We start from the raw sequence: 23,786 nt of genomic DNA on the forward strand, positions 1-23,786 counted from the left end.
AAAAATTACCCAATAGACATGCAATATATTATACTATTCTCTTTCAGGTAAACAAATGACTGAATTTCAAAAAATTATACAAAAAACCTCAATATTTAATCTTTGCAAAATAAGAAGGAATGTAAAGATGAGAAGGAAGAAAATTAACCAATATTGAGCACTCATTATCTGCCAGGGACCATGCTAGGTCCTTATTCGATGTTTCATTTAACCAACAGAATCAATCAATCAACAGTTTCAAATTTAATAACAAAGCTTCAGTCTGGAACTTTGATCATGTTTCAAAACCCAATGACAAAAGAGTAACTCTTGTTTCTTTTTTTCTACCATACTTCAATGCCTAATATAGTGTCAGACTTATTGTAGAAGCTCAATAATTTTTTTTCTTGATGAATGCATGAATTATCCATTTACCCCCAAATTTTTTATTTCCCATGATGAACGTTAGAGTAAGACATAATTTTAGTCTAGAGACTATTACATTTAAGAGAAGAGAGAAGCCTAAGTAGATCGCTGTCTGGCTACAAAAGTGAAGACTCCCAAAGCTGGAAGCACTGTGAAGAGAGTCTATGTTCAGGTCCAAATCAAAGAGAAAACTGATTTTTTCAGGACCTCCACAATGTATCAGCCTCAGTGACAAGCTCAATTTAATCAAGCTCGTGAAAGAATAACCTATAAAACAGATTGCTGATGTATTCATTCAAGTGAAATAGATCTTTCAAAGGTCAAGAATATTCTTGTCAGCTGGTCAGTACATCCTGATCACAGTAATAAAGCCTTTATGGAGAGCAGGTATCATCAGAATATTGCTGGTGAGCAGGGCAATTAGGAAGATGATTATAATGGTCAGGGCCATCAGGCTGTGATTGCCTGAGGCAGCCATCAGATACATGTCCCTCTCCTTGGACGGTCCTGAAATCACTCTGATGCATTCTTGCTCTTTTATTATCTTTTTTTGTGGACTCCATACAGAACTACCTTCACTTAACATATTCTCTTTCAAAATGTTCCAATAACCCAGATTAGATTGTCTTCTTTGTATATCAATTGCATTTCAGTAATGTCTTCTGAAGTTTATACCTAAATTCCTTGACTAAAGTTCAACAATGCCTTTCTCATTTTGATTTCACTTAGGGAAGTATTTTCCCATGGCTATGAACTGTGTCTTAGCATGGAATTGTTGGTTATTGTTTTTGTAGATAGATGATGTCATATATTATAGGTTTAATTTCAATTACCTTAAATTATCATGAAGTTATAATATACAATTTACCATAACCAAGTATGTGTAGTACATTTTTTTAAATAAAGCAAATTGTTTAAACAAAGGAGTTCACTGGAGATATGGTTATTAAAAAAATAACAACCCAAAAGTAATCCAGTACATCATATTCCAAAATATGAGATATCATGAAACTATTTTAAAAGCAAGAACTCTAAGTAAAATATTTAAAATGTAAGTTACTGTGCATTGATTCTATTTTGTTAAAAAGTGAGGGGGAATGTGAATAAATATACACAAATATATCTAAATATATATGTTTACATACAAATGTATCATGGAATTAGTGAAAGGTAATATTACATCAACATGTTAATATAATCATTCAAAGGAGTAGATGGATGGGCAAATGAGGTGAAATTATTCACTGTCTTAATTAACTGTTCTTCATATTGATCAATTTGTTGCAATAAGCCAGTATTTTGATTTTTTAAGTTAAAAAGAGTAAAGGACTAATAAATTCAAATGTTGCATCCTTTGGGTCTTCATTTCCACTTTGATTCCATTCATGTTCATTTTCCATTCATATTTTCTAGGACTTAGTCTTCTTTGGTACCATGCTTTATGGCAGCTCAGAACGATTGATCATCTTGAAGCCACTCACAATATATACATCATTTTATAAGATTTTGTTGTTTTATTGATTTGGGGGGTAGATGTTGTTCCTCTGATTATTCAGTATTATTTTCTACTTATTCTATCTCTGTTCATCACTGTATACTTACTGGCAGGGAGAGGAGGAAAGCAAGAGTGAATATTTTGTGTGTTGGACAGGGAGTGAGTATTGGTTTTCGTACAAAGAGCTACGTGGAGGAGAATTTATTGACATGAAGGCACTCACCCCTGACTTACAATTCAAAGTTCTGAGAAGGACATCTAGATCTAGTCCCTATTTGAGGTTTTTATGGATTGAATTTTGTCTCCCAAAATTCATCTATTGAAGCCCTAACTCCCGATGTGATGCTGTTTGGAGATTGCCTCCCTTTAGGGAGGCAATTAAGGTTCAATGAGGTCATAAATGTGGGGCCCTAACCCAATAGATGTCCTGTCATTTTAAGAAGAGAAATGAGACACCAGAGCTCTCTTTTTCCCGCTCTCTGTCTCTCTTTCTCTATCTCTCTCTTGCTCTTCCTCTCTCCCTCTCTCCGCACCTAACCCCCACCCTCTCTCTTCTATACACACACAGAGGAAAGCCATAAGAGGGCCCAGTGAGAAGGCAGCTTCTCACTTCCACAAGCCAGTAAGTGAGCTCTCATCAGAACCCAGCCCCTTCCAACTCCTTGAGCTTGGATTTACAGCCCCCAGAAGTGTGAGGGGAATAAAGCTTCTGCTGTTTAAGCCACCCAGTCTGTTAGAGCAGTACAAGTAGACCAGTACAAGGGTTACATGGCTTCCTAAGACACGGCCTGCAATAAATTATGGGTTTATACTGGAACTTCATTAGCCTGTTATTGACAAAAACTGGAGGCTCCAGTAAGTGGGAAATTAGCACTGATTATCACATGAGATCAGAGACACTCACCATGTATGTTTCCCAGAAAAAATCTAATAGGACAATTCCTTAACTAATGCTACATGGAATACACTAATGAAAGGAGCCCCAGTATCTTTAGGAAGCTATCCTTTTTTGTGACTACCCTTCATAAACCAGGTTGACTGAGGGAAATATCACCACAGAATATGCTCCCCAGTATCAAGAGGAATCATGGAATTCTGCAAGGGCTGGAGTCACATGGCAGTCGCTTACCTTCAAAGACAGTGTGAATATGAGCTATTTTTATCCACAACAGTCCTGTATGTAGGCATTTTCCCACACCAACAACAAATTTTCTAACTCTCTGGACACCGACTTGGTGTCCTAAACTGAATTCTGACACTAACTACCCAGAGAGTTAGCTTCAGATTCCACAGTTTTAAGGTTCAGACCCACAGGACTGTCCTTACTTAAATATCAGTCACAAGTACGGGGTACCCAAGGTACCCACCCTCCTCCAGAACCTGTCAGGCTCAATAATTTGCTAGAATGTCTCACAGAACCAAGAAAAGCACTTACTTGCTCTTACTGATTCATTATAAAGGACATAACTCGGGAGCAGCCAAATGGAAGAGAGGCACAGGGAAAGTATGGGGCGTGTACACATATTCCAGCCCTCTCTGGGTGCACCCCCTCCCTGTACCTCACTGTGATTACCAACCCAGAAGCACCCTGAGTCCCTTTCTTTAGGGCTTTTTATGGAAGTTTCATTAGGTAGGCATAATTGATTAAATTATTGGCCATTGGTGACTGACTCAATCTCTAGCCTCTCCCCTCACCACAGGTCAGGGGGTGGGAGTGAAAGTTCCAACTTTCTAATCACTCCTCAGTCTTTCTGGTATCCAGCCCCCAACATGAACTACCTAGGGAGCCCCAGTCATTTTCCTAACATACAAAGACATTCTTGTCACTTCAGCAATTCCCAGAGGTTTTAGGAGTTGTTTGCTAGGAACCAGGGACAAACACCAAATATTTATGTTTTATAATATCACAGAATATAATTACCACAAGGTGTAATACATTCCTAGTTTGCCCTTATGATGAGCTCATTGGACATATGCCTAAGCTGTGGCTCAAATCCTGGACTTAGAAGTGGAAAGTTGGTGAGCAGAAGGCAGATATTAGCTGCCCCATTGAAAAATTAGAGTTCATCACTCAGTTTCTGATGTCAGTCATTCACCAAAAACTAATGATTGAAAGAGAGACCTGGTCCCCTTGGCTGATGTATATATTGTACATACAGTGTGTATACATATATACAACAAATAAAATTGTGATCATTTCTCCAAGAGACCTAAATCCATTTTCTTCCACAATCGTGCACTGGAGAAAGGAGAATACTCAGGATTTGTTGAAGCCTGTTAGATATGGGGCCTAAAGTGATATTAATAACAGAAAATTCAAAATGCCATCCTGTTTCTCAAGTTAGAAGGGTTCTTAAAGAACAGACAATGAGATACATATGTTCCAGAAGGTTGGAGATAAACTCCCTGACAATTCAGAGTAATGCCACATCTGTGGAGGTTGTAGGTGTTCAGTGATCTGGAGAATGCCAGGGCATACACACAAAGGAAAGGACAAATTGCTTCAACTTGCATCCCCTACAATTAATAAAGTATTGTTGCACTTTGGGGGCCTCTTTTGATATTGGTGACTGCATATATTGTACTTGGAAATAAACCTCTGAGTCATAGGACAGACTCCTGAGATTCTGGAACAAGACCTTAATTACTTTCCATATGCAAGACATTTCCTGGAATGTTACTAAGCATCTGATCTACAAGATACCACAAACTACATGATTAGAGCTTTCCAACATGAACCATGAAATCATAAAAGTAGTCACAGAAGGCATCCATTTTGTAGAAGAAAAGGTACATTTGGGATTGGACCTCAACCTACCCAGAAGGCACAAATTGATTACCTGAAAAGGTGGCCCACATTTCCATGAAGACAGGTCACAAGGAAATCTTGGGAAGAGACATGAGGATGGATGCATGGGAGTGGACACAGAGCATACAGATATTTTTTTTACCATGTTAACACTCATCAGAGAGCATCCATCACACACAAAAACATTACTGAACAATGAGATGGACAGGAATACAGCCAGCCTTTCTCTTCAGTCATCCCAGAGCTGATGCAATAGCCAAAAGATGGAGAAGGCATAGGAATAAGAATCAACTTATGGACCCAACAACTGTGCTCCTTCTCACCTGCCACTACTGAAGTCCAGTCTGCTAGTAGCAAAGACTGATTGTGAGCCCTCAGAAAGATGAACTCCTGAAGAAGTCCAGAGTCACATTATGGCATGTAGATTATTTCAGAATACTTCACTCTGTATGGGGGTGGCTATTTATCCACAGTAGAAATCAATCTAATTATGGTTTGTCTTTTCTTCCCCTAATGCCCCCACCAGTATCCTCATCTGAGTGTTTACAGAATATCTGATTTATTATCATTGTATTTTCCACCATATTGCCTCAGATTAAGGGACTCATTTTAAAACAAAGGAGTTATAACATTCGGTGCCTGCCCTGAGGTCTATTTATCTTACTCCTGCTTGATAGAACAATGAATACTTTGTTAAAAGCTCAGCTGAAGTGACAATTTAAAAACAATCCTCAGCAGGGTTGAGCCCTCTGCTCCATTGTTGGTTGTATATTCTTCACCAACCAGCGATATATATAGTACTGAGTTCCAAGCAGCTAGAATTTATGGTCCAAAGCCAAGGGGAAGAAGTTGGATTGGAACTGAAGCCAAATCCAGCCTCTGTACCCTGACACTGGAGTTAAATCTCAGAGACAGAGTTTTAGGTGAAGCAGAAAAGAATAACTTTATTGCTTTGCCAGGCAAAGGGGACCACAGCAAGCTAATGCCCTCAAAACCATGTGCCCTGCCCTGGAGGGGGTAGTGAGGCATTTTATAGTATTCAAGGAGCAGGGCATGGTCAGCTCGTGGACATTCTTCTGATTGGTTGGTGGTGAGGCAATCAGGAGTCAGCATCATCAATCTTCTGGTTCCAACCATCTAGGGTCTTTGTGCTTGTGGGAAGAGTAGTTAACTTCTCCCACCTGGTGGGGATTTCAGTATGTGCAAAACAGCTCAAAGATATTGTTATGTGTATCCCTTGAGGGGGAACCAAGACCCCGCCCCAAGGCTGTGTTATTGTTTCTTATGACCTTTCACCATCACTTCCTGTGTCCCAAATTCTGAATTTTCCTCTTTGTCCGTGCAACCTTATATTCTACCTGTCCTGGTTCTCAGACTCTGGATCAACTGGATCCCTGACTGAATCAACAGGCAAAGAGAATAATTATTAAATTGAATGACTAATCAATTTCCATAAGGACCCACAGTTGCTGCTAAAAATGGGGGAGTATATATGGTATCCAGAGTCTTTATCAGAGTAACTCTTGATGCATCTATGCCCAGAGATAATGGTTAAAGGGCTATAAAGAAACCTGGCACAACAAAGGCGCGTCAACTAAGAGCTCATCACTTAGGGATGGGGGTCTGGATCTCCACACAAGGGCAGGAACACTTAATGGCTCAAGAGCTATGTGAAGGTAAGGGCTATCCAGCATTAGTGGAGGAAGAGGCAGATTTTGATTAAAAGCAGTTAGCCTCAGGACCAGTCACAGCAATGAAGACTGCAGCTTTTTACTAATATTCTTTCATTAAGTATTTGTAAATATGGCTGCTGGTACCACCTGGAGTGAGACCTTAGGACCTAACAAAGGGTACAAATGAATCTTAATGGTGTTGCATTTGGACTGTATTGCACATCTTTTAAGAATCACTTTAAAATCAAATCCTGTTGCCCTACCTATTCATCTAACTGGTGCTAGAGCAACAGATATCCGGCAGGCTTCCATCAGCTCCACACAGGAACAGACTGACAGTGCCTGAATCAGGCCTGCTCGTCTCCATTTTATTTACTGCTCAGGGTCTTCTATGATGCTGAAGGGTGACTACCCACCAGAACCTGCTTGGAAATTCCCTAGAACCCAAATGTGTGGAGCAGATAATGCCCTGTGGGGGAAACGCTTGGTCCCAGGTGGCCTCTAGAAGCTAGAAAACACAAGGAAATAGACTCTCTCCTGGAGCCACTAGAAAGGAATGCAGCCCTGCCAACACCTTGGTTTTAGCCCTGAGACTCTTGTCAAACTCCTGACCTACACAACTAAAAGATAATAAATCTGTGTTGTTTTAAGCCACTAATTTTATGGTAATTTCTTACAGCAGCAGAAAAGTAACATGCCACTTGACCCACTTTAATTAATGATTATTTCCTTGACCATTTCCCCTTTACAAGACGGCAATTACCTTCAGAGGGTCTTAATTTCTCCACCTCAGTGTCAGGGTAGTATTTCAAAGTGCTACAACCTGAATTCCAGACCCTTCATCTAACTCCTACCCATTTTTCTCTTTACCCCTTCAGTTTCTTAATTTGAACTCTAACCCAACCAATCTGGCAACATATTTATCAATTAGATCTTTAGAAAGTAAGCTTTTTATGGCAGATATTTTTCTCCCTTTTACAATCATCATCAATGTGCATTTCCCACCATGAGTGGTATCTGGATGTAGGAGTGTTAAAAAACAAAATTCAGCTGAGTAAATCTGAAGATCTAATTGGCTTTATTGAACAACTCACGAATCCATAGCATCCCACTTAGCAAATAGAACAGAGCTCCGAGGAGCTGGACAAAATGGAAGGATTTTAAAGAAAAAGGTGGTGGGACGAGGAAGGGATAAACAAAAGAAAGGATTGTTTCAGACAAGGTTACCTTCTTTTGGGGGAAGGCAGGGGTCTATGTGGCAAATTAACCTCACTGCTTCTGGCCAGGAAATTTCAGATTGACTGATTAAATGTCACACTGTTACCAAACCAGGTTTCAAGGTGCAGCAAGCCCGAGGTTTGCAGCAGAGAAAGGGAAAGGTGATTGGAGGTAGGAAAAAGGTGAGGTAATCAGTGTTCTACACAGGTGAATCTGAGTTATATGCTTCTTCATGGGACTTATGTTCAGAAAATGGAGGCATCAGCATGACCTGAAGGTGGGGTTTTGGCCCTCTGACATCAAGATGTCATTCACTGGACATTTGCACAGGCCCAGTTTTAGGGTCAGTGGTCCCAACCGGTCCAACCTAGACAAGAGCTGAGTCCAAGTTCCTGAAAAACTTAAGCCCCAGTTACTATAGTGACCTATACGTCAGAGGGGGGAGGGGTGGGGGGGGTGGGAGGCAAGGGGTTAAGGAGACTTGTGATATACTATCTAGGCTTCATGAAGCTTGGCGGGTATGCAATTTGCAAAAATGATTAAGGCAAGCTTGATTAGTGAAGGCAAGTTACAAGTGAACAGCGTTTTTACTAAGCTGTTAGACAAGCCTAAGAGTTTCTGGATGTGACATCATAAAACTCCTAGAAGAGAACATAGGCAAAACATTCCTTGACATAAATTGTAGCAATATTAGATGTCTCCCAAGGCAAAAGAAATAAAAGCAAACATAAACAAAAGGACCTAATCAACCTTAAAAGCTTTTGCACATCAAAGGAAACCATCAACAAAACAAAAAGACAATCTACTGAATGGGAGAAAATATTTGCAAATGGTACAACCAACATGGGGTTAATATTCAAAATACACAAAGAGCTCATATAACTCAATATCCAACAAACAAACAAAAAATCTAAAAATGGGCAGTAGACCTAAAGAGACATTTTTCTAAAGAAGACATACAGATGGCCAACAAGCACATGAAAACTCAACATCACTAATTATTAGAGAAATGCAAATCAAAACCACAATGAGGTATCACCTCACACTGGTTAGAATCAAGAAGTCTAAAAACAATAAGTGCTAGAGAAGATGAGAAAAGGGAACCTTCCTACACTGTTGGTGGGAATGTAAATTGGTACAGCCACTGTGGAAAACAGTTCCTTAAAAAACTAAAAATAGAACTGCCATATGATCCAGAAATTCCACTTCTGGGTATAAATTCAGACACTAATTCGAAAAGGTACACACACGTCAATGTTCATAGCAGCACTATTTACAATAGCCAAGACCTGGAAGCAACACAAGTGTGCCCATCACAGACAATTGGCTTAAGAAGATGTGATATACACATATACACTCCCAAAAGGGAGAGGGTGGAGGAAGGGACAAATTAGTAGTAAGAAATTAACAGATACAAACTACTATACATAAGATAGATAAGCAGCAAGTGTTTAGTGTATAGCACAGGGAATTATACCCAATATCTTGTAATAACCCATAATGGAATATAATCTGCCAAAAAAACAAAATCACTATATTGTACACCTGAAACTAATGCAATATTGTAAATCAACTATACTTCAATTAAAAAGAAAAAAAGAATTTCAGTTAGTCATCTCTTTCTGTAAACCCTGTGGGGCACAGGTTTAACATTCCTGGGAGGGACTGAAACTGCAGTTAGGTATTGTCTTGATTTGCTGATGTGGGCTTAGCACAAGTGATTTCACTTTGGGCCTATTGTTTCTTTGTTTGTTTGTTTAACATTATATTAGTTTCAGGAGTACAACATAATGATTTGATATTTTAATTGATTAGACCCCATATAAAGTTATTATAAAATATTGGCTATATTCCCTGGCTGTACATTATATCCTTGTTACTTATTTACTTTATACTTAACTGTTTGTACCTCTGCATTCCCTTAATCTATTTAGTCCCTGCCCCAACCCCTCTCCCCAGTGGTAGCCACTATTATGTTTTCTGTATCTGTGAGTCTGTTTCTGTATTGTTATATTCATTTGTTTGTTTTATATTTTAGACTCCAATATAAGTGAAAACATATAGTGTTTGTCTATCTCTGGTTGACTTATTTCATTAGTTTAATATCCTAGAAGTCCCTCCATATTGTTACAAATGGCAAAATTCCATCCTTTGTTATGGCTGATATATAACAACTTCTTTGGCCATTCATCTCTTGATGGACTCTTAGGTTGCTTCTATATCTTGGCTATCATAATGTTACAATGAACATAGGGGTGCATGTTTCTTTTTAACTTAATGTTTCCATTTTCTTTGGATGAATACCCAGGAGTGGGAGTGCTGGGTCATATGGTAGTTCTATTTTTAGTTTTTTGACATACATCCATACTGTTCTCCACAGTGGCTGCACCAACTTACATTGCCACCAGCAGTGTTCTAGGGTTAATTTCCTCCACATCTTTGCCAATATTGGTTATTTTTAGGTTTTTTTGATGATAGCCATTTTGACAGGAATGAGGTGATATCTCATTGTGTTTTTGATTTGCATATTTCCCTGGTGATTAATGATGTTGAACATCTTGTCATATACCTGTTGGCCATTTGTGCATCTTCTTTGGAGAAAGGTCTATTCAAGTCCTTTACCAATTTTTTTTTTTTTTTTTTTTTTTGCGGTATGCAGACCTCTCACTGTTGTGGCCTCTCCCGTTGCTAAGCACAGGCTCCGGATGCACAGGCTCAGCGGCCATGGCTCACGGGCGCAGCCGCTCTGCGGCATGTGGGCTCTTCTCAGACTGGGGAACGAACCCGTGTGTCCCCTGCATTGGCAGGCAGACTCTCAACCACTGCGCCACCAGGGAAGCCCCTTTACCAATTTTTTAAACAAGTTATTTGAGTTTTGTTGTTGTTATTGAGTTATAAGAATTATTCATATATTTTGGATAGTAATTCTTTGTCCAATATGCAGTTTTCAAGTATATTGAAATGGGGAAGTATTTTCTCCCATTCCATAGGTTGCCTTTTCACTCTGTTGATTCTTCCCTTTGCTGTGAAGAAACTTTTTAGCTTGATGTAGTCTTACTTGTTTACTTTTGCTTCTGTTGCCTGTGCTTCTGGTGTCATATCCAAGAAAGTATTGGTAAGACCAATGCCATGAAGACTTCCCCTATGTAGTGCTCTAGGAGTTTTATAGTATCAGGTCTTATGTTTAAGACTTTAATATATTTTGAGTTGATTTTTGTATATTATGGGTTCAATTTTATTCTTTTCCATGTGAATATCCAATTTTCCCAACACCTTTTATTGAAGAGACTATCCTTTCCCTATTGTGTATTCTTGGCACATTTGTTCACAATCAGTTGACGATCATGCATTGGCTTATTTCTCACTACTCTGTTCCATAAGTCTATATGCCCATTTTATGTCAGTCCAATAAATACTGTCTTGATTACTGTAGCTTGGTAATATATTTTGAAATCAGAAAGTGTGATGTCTCCAGCTTTGTTCTTTTTCAAGATTGTTTCGGCTATTAGGGGTCCTTTGTGGTTCCATATGAATTTTAGGATAGTTTTTTATTTCTGTAAAAAAAAATACCATTGATATTTCAGTAGGGATTGAAAATAAATTAATATGGAAAACATCCTCAATGCATATAAGATAATTTTCCAATTTGGTATATTGAACCCTGGTATGGAATATTTTACAAAATTCCAGGAAAAAAACCCAAAGCTACTCAACAAAGATTTCACACACCTCCAGTGGAGAATATTTACCCAAATTAAGGGGAAAATGAAATCTGAGTACTGTAAGGGTACACTATGTTCTAGGACAAATAATGTTGATCATATTGTATCAAAAACATTTTCTCATTCTATTACTGATTTTCAAGGATAAACAAAGAATACTTTAGGAAGAAAAAAACAAATCACCTTGAATACAAAAGCTGTGATAAAAGAACTAGTATCATGCTTTATGACAGGTGATAATGGAACAATATCTTCAAAATCTAAAGGGAAAGTATAAATCAAAAATTTTACAAATAACCAATTCAGAATGCACTAGGAGTATAGGATAATAAAAAGTAATCCTCAAACAAAATATAACTCACAAAAGACTGAACGTTTGAATGTTTAAAAAAGGTGACTTGACTAATTTAATGGATAAGTATAAGTTTGGATTTCTAGCACTTGAACCCACTACCTATTTTGAAGGAATCCCACACAGGTGAGCTCTGTCTCAGGTCTCCTATACAGAATATAGAGGATATTAACTGTTCCCTTTTCTCATGTTCTGACAGCTGGTCTGTGGACGTGTGCAATAAGTGTGGCCAAGATGCTCCCATTCAATAGTGAGTGTGGCATCCCGTTTAAGGATATTTAGATATTTTTATGGATACTGGAATCAAAGAAGTATACTGTTGAAAGGCAATAAACATCCAAAAGCCGGGCTTCCCTAGTGGTGCAGTGGTTGAGAGTCCGCCTGCCGATGCAGGGGATGTGGGTTCGTGCACTGGTCCGGGAAGATCCCACGTGCTGTGGAGCGGCTGGGCCCATGAGCCATGGCCACTGAGCCTGTGCGTCCGGAGCCTGTGCTCCGCAATGGGAGGGGCCACAACAGTGAGAGGCCCACATACCGCCAAAAAAAAAAAAAAAAAATCCATAAGCCTAGAAAGAAATAAGCAAGGGCAACAAAGTTCATCATTGCAATGTGTATCCAGTCTTTTCAATGATCAAATCAGTAGCAAGTGCCCAGCTGTCAAATGGTTAAATACTGAGAATGCTGGTCATGCAGTAGCATCTTGTTCATCACTTGCTTTCCTGATCCCTGCCTGAGCCTAGTTCTTTAACAATCCTATAAATCCTTTGAGCTACTCAATAGCATTAGAATAAACTTATTTATTCTCTCCTCATGTTACACAGTGAATTTCTACTGTTGGTGACCAAGAACCCTCAACAATGCAATAATGAAATTCACTTAGCCAAAACATAAATCAAAGTTAAGAACTCGAGTTTTGAGTGGCTGGCTATAATTAAACAATTTTTAAAATTTCAAAATAGTTGAATTTTCAAGTTAAATTCAAATTAATTTTAAATATATTTAATTTAATTTAAAACTATATACTAACATATAGAAATACTATAGTGTTTTTATAAAACTATTTCTATGTGTCTTACTATTTGGTTTTGCATCTGTGTTTATCCTTCGAAAGATATATGGAAGAATATTTATCTTCTATTAGTGTTTCTTACTTTGGAATGTTGGGTTTAAGTTCATTATAGAAACTTTTTTTATACTTTTCTACATTGTTTAAAATATTACAAAGTATATTTGTAATTTTTATATAACTAACAAAATTATTATTTTAAAAAGTTAGAAAGTAAGATTTATATGGCTTAAAACAAATAATATTTGCAAGTTCTGTTTTCCTCTGAAAGGGCTCCATGTTAGTCAAGGAAAAGGATTTGTGATTGAATGACAGCGTGCTGTAATGAAAAAGGCATTAAGACCTAGAATTATTCCAGAGTTGTGGCTGTGTTTCACTGAAATATTGATTACTTTCACTGAGTCTCTTTTCTTATCTGGAAAATGAAAGAATCTAACCAAGAGTCTTTTTGTTCTTACATTTATAAAATTCAATTACTAATGTTTAGAATCAATTATAAAGGCAAACAACTTCCATACATTATACATATCTTCAATATATAACTTGTACACACATTTGATGAGTATCTTTAAGCCAATGTCACATGATCATTTTGTTCTCTTGTACAAGAAGTTTGGGGAATAATTTCCCTCATTTTTCTGTGAATTAGGTCCCATATTTGATCAGTAAGCTTCTTTGAGAAGTCCAGTTTCAATCGTCACTTTATCAAATACTGTAAGCAAAAGAAAATAGATCAATTTCCTATTTTCTTTGCCAACATCCTTAGTTTTATAGAAACTGCTCCTAACTTGCAAGAAAAATAATGCTATATTAAACTTAATATAACATTTAACATGCTGGCACAGTTTAAAGCACTTGACATATATTCATTCATGTCATCGTGACAATGTTATCATTTCCTTTCTATAAAGGAGGTAATCACCCAAGGCCATACAGTGAGTGGTGGAAGTTAAATTTAAACCCAGGCACCAGTCTCCTGACTCTTCAATATAGCACAGTATGCAATACCTTCTAAGAAGTTAATAGTTTGATTCTGATCATCAATATGGAGCATTCACCATGTCAGACATTGTTAGGCACTAGAGATTCAAAAATGCATAGCCGCTCCGTGGCATGTGGGATCTTCCCAGACCGGGGCACGAACCCGTGTTCCCTGCATCAGCAGGCGGGCTCTCAACCACTGCGCCACCAGGGAAGCCCTGTTTATTTCTTTTTTGTAAGCTTTTCCCCCTTTCCTTTTAGTAAAATAACCATAAAAATGGTAATATTGTATTCTATACTAAGTCACTGTCACCTCATTAACTTTCTTTACAACTTCTCAAAAACACAGGTTTTCCACTTGTATCAATGCAGTTTGATTTGCTTCCCTCATACACAAGTTGTTTGTTTCTCTTCAACACTCCTAGTACCACATTTGAAAGTCCTTCATTGTTTCCCATCTGTCTGTCATCTCCTCCAAACTCAAGGAAAGCTCAGGGACTAATGTATCCACCTGCATCCTCTCTCTAGGAATGGGATCATTTGGATAGACAATGGTTTTCAAGTTTTCAATTAGCTGTAGGTCTCAGTAAAGCATCCTCTACATTGTTTCAAATGCAAGGGTTTATGTGCTTGTGTTTGAAGGTGTGTTTGTGTTGTGGAGGTCGGGAAGATGCAGAGGGAGAGAGGGGAGGGAGAGAGCTAGTGGTCAGAAATATTATAAATTCCTTCATTCTTGAAATGATTTTATTCCACTCAATAGCACTTAACTAGAATTAAATACCAATATTAAAATCATCCACTCATGTAACAAACATTTCGTGAAGTGCCTACTAAGCCCTTTATAAATTTCATATTATGAAATCAAATTTGCTTAAACTATTAAGAACTTTGAGCTATCTAAATTAAAGATGTGTATATCTTTATAATATCTTTATGTATCTATATCTTCATAATATCCATTTTTAAAGGTCTGAGGCTTTTATCCTTAAATATCAATTTAACCATAAAATGCTGATTAACTAGTTAAACATTTAATAACTAATTAAAAAATATATTCCTCTGCTTTTATTATAAGCCATTATTTTATTCATTGTTTTGTATTGGTTAATAGTCACACACCGTAAGATGCCAACCAAAAGTCTTTACTAATCTGGTCGGAGAAAGAAACATCAACCCACCTCTGTGAAACACCTCACTGCATTGTATCAGCTGTTGAATTATCACTTCAGTTCTATCACTCCTATTCTTCATCTAAAAATAAAATATAAACCTACCATTATAAGATTAAGTAGTCAATATCCCTCATATCATTTTCCAGATTCTGGAGAGTACTTTTGAATGTTGACTTTAAAAAAAAATTTATAGATTAATTAATGGAAATATTTCCAGATACAGTTTTTCTCTAAGCAGCATTAGTTATGGTATCATTTGTCATCCGAAATTATCCCTTGAACTGCTGAAAAGCAGTTGATCCCTAACTAGCCAAAAAAGAAGATAATTTGGTTTTCAAATGTAGTTTAAATTGACATGTTTTTTAATCATGTACTAGAGGACAAAATGTAGGAGTTTTTAAGTATAGGATGTGTCTACATAATAGCAACAGCCCCACCCTCCCTCAGCTAACCTAATATTTTAAATAGCAAGGAGTACCATTTGATGAGACTACCTCTAAAGGCTAGTTTGTGTGAAACTAGCAAGTGCCTTGGTGTCAATGAACATTAGCTATCTGAGAATCCTGTTTTGCCTTCTGAATGTGAGACTTAAGGATGTGGATGGAAAAAAACTGTGCCATTTTATTCTAAAGGATATAGTTTTGTTGCATGTTTATGAAAATTCTGAAGACAACGAATTAAATGCAGATATTACATTAGAGAATTAGAGGTTCTCTCCTTGAATGTGAAAAGATAGTCTTTGGACAATGAAAGAGAAAATGTTAAGTTTTAAAGGAATGATAAATGGAATTTATACTTATAACCCTCTCCAAAGAAGAAAGAATGTGAACTCCACAGCTCTATTTTGTCCAGTGTTATTCCATGTGGTTTTAGAAGGGATTTTGTGGGAAAAACTTTGCGTTAAAATAAATTAGGAAATACTGAGTTGAACAAAGTGAAACAAATGTCTTTATTACTGAACTGCTCAGATCCATGGAGGTCCTACCTTATGAGTTTCTAAGAGGAGCACATTGGCTGCAGTAGGTCAGCACACACAAGACAAGGCAAAGCAGGGTCTGAACAATTTGACTGGTAAAGACGAGACAAGACACTTTTAGACTCAGACAGTTGATTATTTATACACTGAAAGGAAGATCTGCCAAAGGTGCCAGGTCCCTGCCGTCCTGTCCACACACCCAAAATGACGACACTGAAGTGAAAGAGGCCGATGACTGATGCGTTTTGACGTTCTCTAATGGGTTCAAGACTGCAGCTAGGTGGTTCAAGATTCTGCAGCTCTGTTCTGAGGAGGGCAGGGCAGAGAACCCCACAATTCATCAGAACCCAGGAGTGATAGGAAAGAGTTTCACCTTATTTCTGGGTGTGTCTGTGAAGGTGTTTCTGGAAGATTAACATTTGAGTCAGGCCTTTGGACTTGAACTGGGACTTACACCTTTGGCTCCCCTGGTCTTCCGGGTTGGTGCTGGGACTCCACTACCGGCTTTCCTGGGCCTCCAGCCCAGACCTGTGACAGCAGGTCACAGAACTTCTCAGCCTCCATGATCACATGAACCAATCCTTCAAAATAAATCTCTTTCTGTTTCTCTCTTTCTCTCTCTCTTTCTCTATCTATCTATCTATCTGTCTATCTATCTATCTGTCTTATTGGTTCTGTTTCTCTGGATAACTCTGACTAATGCACCAACCAAGTGTAGAGGAATGTGCAAAGAGGGGGACAGGAATTTGAGGGGAGCAGAAGCTTCTATCCCAGAGGAGCAGAAGAGTAGAAAGCAGGATGTAAGTGAAAAGCTACAGGCAGATGGGCTACATATGTAATGGATTAGGTTCATACGGGTAGCAGAATTCTTCCAAGCTCAATTTCTTAGGATGAACGAGGAAGTTCCAACTATACAGCTATATTATAGTGTGGTTTGAAAATATCCTTAAACAGGCTTATTCGTGAAGCTCATCTTTCTACACACCACTCTCTGCCTATCTCCTTACTCTATATTTCAACATTACTGAAATATTCATCTATAACTAAATAGACCAGGAACTCTAATGCTAGTAGGAATTAGCACATACTGTTCCTTGCCCCTGAGATGATCTTCCAGTCCACCACCTCCCGCTCATCTGGCCCAGTCCTGAAGCATAGGTGGGGGCAGCCATGCCACCCAGGCCCAGGCTCTTGGGCATGTGATGGGAGTGGCAGCCCTGATGATCTCTGAACTACCTTCAAGGTAAATCTTCCACTGTCTTGAATAATAGCACCTGGTTTCTGATGAGATGGCTTATCCATATAATCTTATCAAACAATCACTTGGCCACATCCTAACTGTTCTTATTTTTTTGAAATATAGGTAGCTCTGCTTCCTTTTTGCTTAACAATTCCATCTTCAAGTAATTTCTCTCCTTGTGTTTTACTATAAACAGTCAAGGAATGAAGCTGCACTACCAACACTTTGCTTAGAAATCTCTTCAGCTAAATGTCCAATTTCAATGCTCACAAGTTCTATCTTCCATAAACAACAGAACATGAACATGACTCAGCCAAGTTATTTGCCCCTGTATAATGAGGATCGCCTGTCCTCTAGCTTCCAATACCACAGCCCTCATTTCTGTCTGAGACCTTATCAGAGTGACCTTTATCACACATGCTATTCATGAGTATTTATGTATTCTTTGAAAGGATTAAGGTTTATCTACAGCTCTCATCTTCTCTTTCTAAGTTCTCACCAGAATCACCCTTAACTTTCGTATTTCCAGCAGGCACCTCCAAACTCTTCCAGTCTCTGCACATTACCCAGTTCCAAAGCTACTTCCATCTTTTTAGGTACCAATTTCTGTGTTGGTCAATCCGGGCTGTTACAACAAAGTACCATAGACTGGGTGGCTTACAAATAACATACATTTATTTCTCACAGTTGGAGAGACTGGAAGTCTGAGACCAGGGTGCCAGCATGTCAGGTTCTGGAGAAGCCCTCTGCTGTGTTACAGGCTTCTCACAGGGTGCAGAGCAGATAAAGAAAGTAAGCTCTCCTGTGACTCTTGTAAAAGCACTAATCACACTCCACCCTCACGTCCTCATCTAATCCTAATTACCTCCCAAAGGGCCCACCTCCCAATACCATCACATGGGGGGGTAGCATTTCAACATTCAGTTCATAACAAAGTCATAGATCAGACTGGGGAAAGGACCATCAGAGGCAACAGAGGACAGACCAGGAATTTCACCCACTTGTGCATCAGCATCAAATGTCTTCTGGGAAATAAAATGATCCATATTCTAGATGTGAGATGAGAAAGACAAGTGGAGAAGAGGTCTATTAGCTAAACCCTCTTTTTTCATGCAGCATATAATTAATGTCTCCCCTCAATAAAAACCACTATGTTTGCAAAATATTTCACCTCATCTAGATCACTCAAGCTTTTGGGAGTTGCCAACTAGATGAATTAAATTAAATTTTTAAACCAGAGTGATTCAGTACATTTACTCTGCAAAAACAGAGTCATGTAGGATCAGAGCAAGGAAAGATTTAGTGAGAAAAAAGAAGAAATGTATTTCAGGTAGAAAATTTATAATTCCTTGTGCTGTTCCTGAATTTTTTATGTTAACTATTAGGTACACCGCCAACAGAGAAAAAGTGAATATTTTACTTCACTGTTTTTTCTTTGAACACCTACAAATTCAATTTAAGTTAAATTTATTCTGATTTCACTATATTTTTATAAAAAGAACAGAGAAATGACTTAATAAAATATGATCAGATGGCTTATAGACAAAGAAGCATCATCAATTTTTGTGTACAGTTTAAAAATTACACAAAACATCTGTAGACTAGTAATGAGTTTTGCTAGTTTTCCATTTTGTGCACATTCTTGTTCAAGATACATAATTAAGTGTGCATTTTGTTACTGAAATCTTCTGACTCAGTCATTAAAATAAACTTTTTATTTTCAAAACGGTTGCACTCACATTTGTTAATCTGTTGTTTTATTTGTCTCAGTTTTCAAAATATAATTAATCTGTATTGATCTGCTTGACAAACAAAATGACCTCTTTGGGGAGCTGTCATCCTATAGTTGGCATTGCCTTCTTCCCACTGAAACTCTACATTGGATTTAATCTTTTTAAAAAAGTTTACAGACAAATAAAAAGAACATAGCTCTTGAATAATAAAAGCATAAAAAGAATACTCAAGGCTCCCCAAATCTTGGCTCATTATGACACTGGAAAAACTAGAGCATTAGGCCCCAAAGGCTATATATTTGAAAATATAATAAACTCTATGGTAAAGAGAAGAGTTAAAAAATATTTCTACCCAGTAACCACTTCCAATAACAACTTTCTTTCCCAAATTTTCAATTAATTATATCATTAGTTCACATTTCAGATATGACTTATTGCTATTAAACCTAGTTCAGGGCTTCCCTGGTGGCCAGGTGGTTAAGTGTCCACCTACCAGTGCAGGGGACATGGATTTGAGCCCTGGTCCAGGAAGACCCTACATGCTATGGAGCAACTAGGCCCATGCACCACAACTACTGAGCGTGAGCTCTAGAGCCCACAAGCCACAACTACTGAGCCCACATGCCACAACTACTGAAGCCCATGTGCCTAGAGGCCATACTCCACAACAAGAGAAGCCACCACAATGAGAAACCTGCACACCACAATGAAGAGTATCCCCCGCTCGCCACAACCAGAGAAAAGCCTGCGTGTAGCAACGAAAACCCAATGCAGCCAAAAATAAAATAAATAAAATAAAAAATAAATTTATTAAAAAACCTAGCTCAAATCAAGAATAAAATTTCTCAAGGCAGTGCTTAAAATTTCCTATTATATGACATGTGTATATGTCAATTAATTTATGACAAAGGAATTAAGAATATACAATGGAGAAAGGATAATCTCTTTAATAAATGATATTGAGAAAAATGGACAGCCACATGCAAAAGAAAAAAACTGGACCCCTATCTTATATCATAAACAAAAGTCAACTCAAAATGGATTAAAGATTTGAAGGTAAGATCTGAAACCATAAAACTCCTAGTAAAAAACATAGTAGATAAGCTCCTTGATATCAGTCTTTATGATTTTTTTTTCAGTTCTGACACCAAAAGCAAAGGTAACAAGAGCAAAAATAAACAAGTGGCTCTACATCAAACTAAAAACCTTCTGCACAGCAAAGAAAGCCATCAACAAAATGAAAGGCAACATATGGAATAGAAGAAAATATTTGCAAACCACATGCCCAATAAAGAGTTAGTATTCAAAATATTCAAGGAATTCATACAACTCAATAGGAAGAGAAAAAAAATTTTTAATTGGCAAAGGACCTGAATAGACATTTTTCCAAAGACATACAAAGGGCCAACAGGTACAGGAAAAGATGATCAACGTCTCTAATCAAGGAAATGCAAATCAAAACAACAATGAGGTATCACCTCACACCTTTAGTATGACTAGAATCAAAAAGGTAATAGGTAAATGCTAACAAGAATGCAGAGAAAAGGGAATTTTTGTGCACTGTTGGTGGGAATATAAACTAGTATATACATTAATGAAAACAGGAGGAAGGGTCCACAAGAAATTAAAAATAGACTTACCTTAAGATCTAGCAATCAGGCTTCCCTGGTGGCACAGTGGTTGAGAGTCCGCCTGCCGATGCAGGGGCCACGGGTTCGTGCCCCGGTCCGGGAAGATATCACATGCCGCAGAGCGGCTGGGGCTGTGAGCCATGGCCACTGAGCCTGTGCATCTGGAGACTGTGCTCCACAACAGGAGAAGCCACAGCAGTGAGAGGCCCACGTACCACAAAAAAAAAAAAAAAAAAAAAAAAAAAGATCTAGCAATCAAACTTGTGGATATATATCCAAAGGAAAGGAAATCTCAAAGATATATGTGCACTCACATAATCATTTCAGCATTATGCACAATAGCTAAGGTATGGAAACAACCTAAGTGTCCACTGATGGATTAATGGATAAAGAAGACGTGGAATATATATACAAAGAAATATTATTCAGCCATGAGAAAGAGGAAAATCCTGCCATTTGTGACAACATAGTTGAATCTGAAGGGGATTATGCTAAGTGAAATAAGCCAGATAGAAAAGGACAAAAACTGCATAGTATCAATTGTATATAGAATCCAAAAAAAAAAAAAAAAGTCAAACTCATAGAGACAAAGAGTAGAAAAGCAATTGCAAGGGGGCTGGGGGCTAGGGGAAATAGGGAGGACTTGGTAAAAGGGTACAAACTTTCAGTTATAAAATCTGAGGGTCTAATGTATAACATGGTGACTACTGTTGATAACACTATTGTATAATTGAAATTTGCTAAGGGAAGAGAAATTAAGTGTTCTCAGCAAAAAAATAAATAAAAGGTAAATATGTGAGATGATATGATGGGTAATTAACTTAGTAGAGGAATATTTTCACAATGTATACATATATTAAATCACATTGCACACTTTAATATCTTACAATATTTTCAGTTATACCTCAGTTAAAAAATCTCATGTTATATGCAAATTGTATTTGAGAATTTTGTGAAAAGGGCATGCCACATCAAAATGAATAATTATTGAAATTTAGTATTGTGTAGTAGAATAGTAAAACTGTACTTTTATAATAAATAGTATTTTTGATACATATTAGTATGTTTTTGCCTATTTTCTCACTCTACTTTGAATATTCATGTGTTAGAATTATCCAAAATATCATCTAAAATATTGTAGAAGTATAGAGATTTTTACTGTTTGTTTTTCTATAAAGAGAACAACCTATGTGGCTATGCTCTTCCTAAATTGTCAAAGAAAATTACTTGATTTTAATACTATGATTATAATTCAGATGACAACATTTCACAAGCCAATGATTTGGAAGTACACCATCTTATTTTATGTATTTTAACACATGTTTATGGAGTATCTTAAAATCATAAAATGTGGGAAACTTATGAGAAACAAAGATCATACAATCATTTAATGTATAGGATTTAATCTTGGTTTTCATAAATAATAAAAGTGCTTCAATATATTTTTATTTTTCTAAACATCTTTATTGGAGTATAATTGCTTTACAATGGTGTGTTACTTTCTGCTTTACAACAAAGTGAATCAGCTATATATATATATACATCCCCATACATCCTCCCTCTTGCATCTCCCTCCCACCCTCCCTATCCCTCCCCTCTAGGTAGTCACAAAGCGCACTGGGCTGATCTCCCTGTGTTATGTGGCTGCTTCCCACTAGCTATCTATTTTACATTTGATAGTGTATATATGTCCATGCCACTCTCTCACTTCGTCCCAGCTTACCCTTCCCACTCCCTGTGTCCTCAAGTCCATTCTCTAAGTCTGCATCTTTATTCCTGTCCTGCTCCTAAGTTTTTCATAACCATTTTTTTTTGGATTCCGTATATATATGTTAGCATATGGTATTTGTTTTTCTCTTTCTGACTTACTTCACTCTGTATGACAGATACTAGGTCCAGCCACCTCACTACAAATGACTCAATTTCACTTCTTTTTATGGCTGAGTAGTATCCCATTGTATATAGTGCCACATCTTCTTTAACCATTTATCTGTGAATGGACATTTAGGTTGCTTCTATGTCATGCCTACTGTAAATAGAACTGCAATGACCATTGTGATACATGACTCTTTTTGAATGGTTTTCTCAGGGTATATGCCCAGTAGTGGGATTGCTGGGTCCTATGGTAGTTCTATTTTTAGTTTTTTAAGGAACCTCCATACTGTTCTCCATAGAGGCTGTATCAATTTACATTCCCACCAACAGTGCAATAGGGTTCCCTTTCCTCTACACCCTCTCCAGCATTTATTGTTTGTAGATATTTTGATGATGGCCATTCTGAGTGATGTCAGGTGGTACCTCATTGTAGTTTTGATTTGTATTTCTCTAATGATTAGTGATGTTAAGCATCCTTTCATGTGCTTCTTGGCAATCTGTATATCTTCTCTGGAGAAATATCTGTTTACGTCTTCTGCCCATTTTTAGATTGGGTTGTTTGTTTTTTGATATTGAGCTGCATGAACTGCTTGTAAATTTTGGAGGTTAATCTTTGTCAGTTGCTTCATTTGCAAATGTTTTCTCCCATTCTGAGGGTTGTCTTTTCATCTTGTTTATGGCTTCCTTTGCTGTGCAAAAGCTTTTAAGTTTAATTAGGTCCCATTTGTTTATTTTTGTTTTTATTTCCATTTCTCTAAGAGGTGGGCCATAAAGGATCTTGCTGTGATTTCTGTCATAGAGTGTTTTGCCTATGTTTTCCTCTAAGTGTTTTATAGTGTCTGGCCTTACATTTAAGTCTTTAATCCATTTTGAGTTTATTTTTGTGTATGGTGTTAGCGAGTATTCTAATTCCATTCTATTACCTGTAGCTGTCCAGTTTTCCCAGCACCACTTATTGAAGAGGCTGTCTATTCTCCACTGTGTTCTTGCCTCCTTTATCAAAAATAAGGTGACCATATATGTGTGGGTTTATCTCTGGGCTTTCTATCATGTTCCATTGATCTATATTTCTGTTTTTGTGCCAGTAGCATGCTGTCTTAATTACTGTAGCTTTGTAGTATTGTCTGAAGCCCAGGAACCTGATTCCTCCAGCTCCGTTTTTCTTTCTCAAGATTGCTTTTGTTATTCAGGATTTTTGTGTTTCATTACAAATTGTGAAAATTATTGTTCTATTTCTGTGAAAAATGCCATTGGTAGTTTGATAGGGATTGCATTGACTCTGTATATTGCTTTGGGTATTATAGTCCTTTTCACAACATTGATTCTTCCAATCCAAGAACATGGTATATCTCTCCATCTGTTTGTATCATCTTTAATTTCTTTCATCAGTGTCTTACAGTGTTCTGCGTACAGGTCTTTTGTCTCCTTAGGTAAGTTT

This window comes from Orcinus orca, chromosome 10 (assembly GCF_937001465.1).
Source record: "Orcinus orca chromosome 10, mOrcOrc1.1, whole genome shotgun sequence".
Lineage (NCBI taxonomy): Eukaryota > Metazoa > Chordata > Mammalia > Artiodactyla > Delphinidae > Orcinus > Orcinus orca.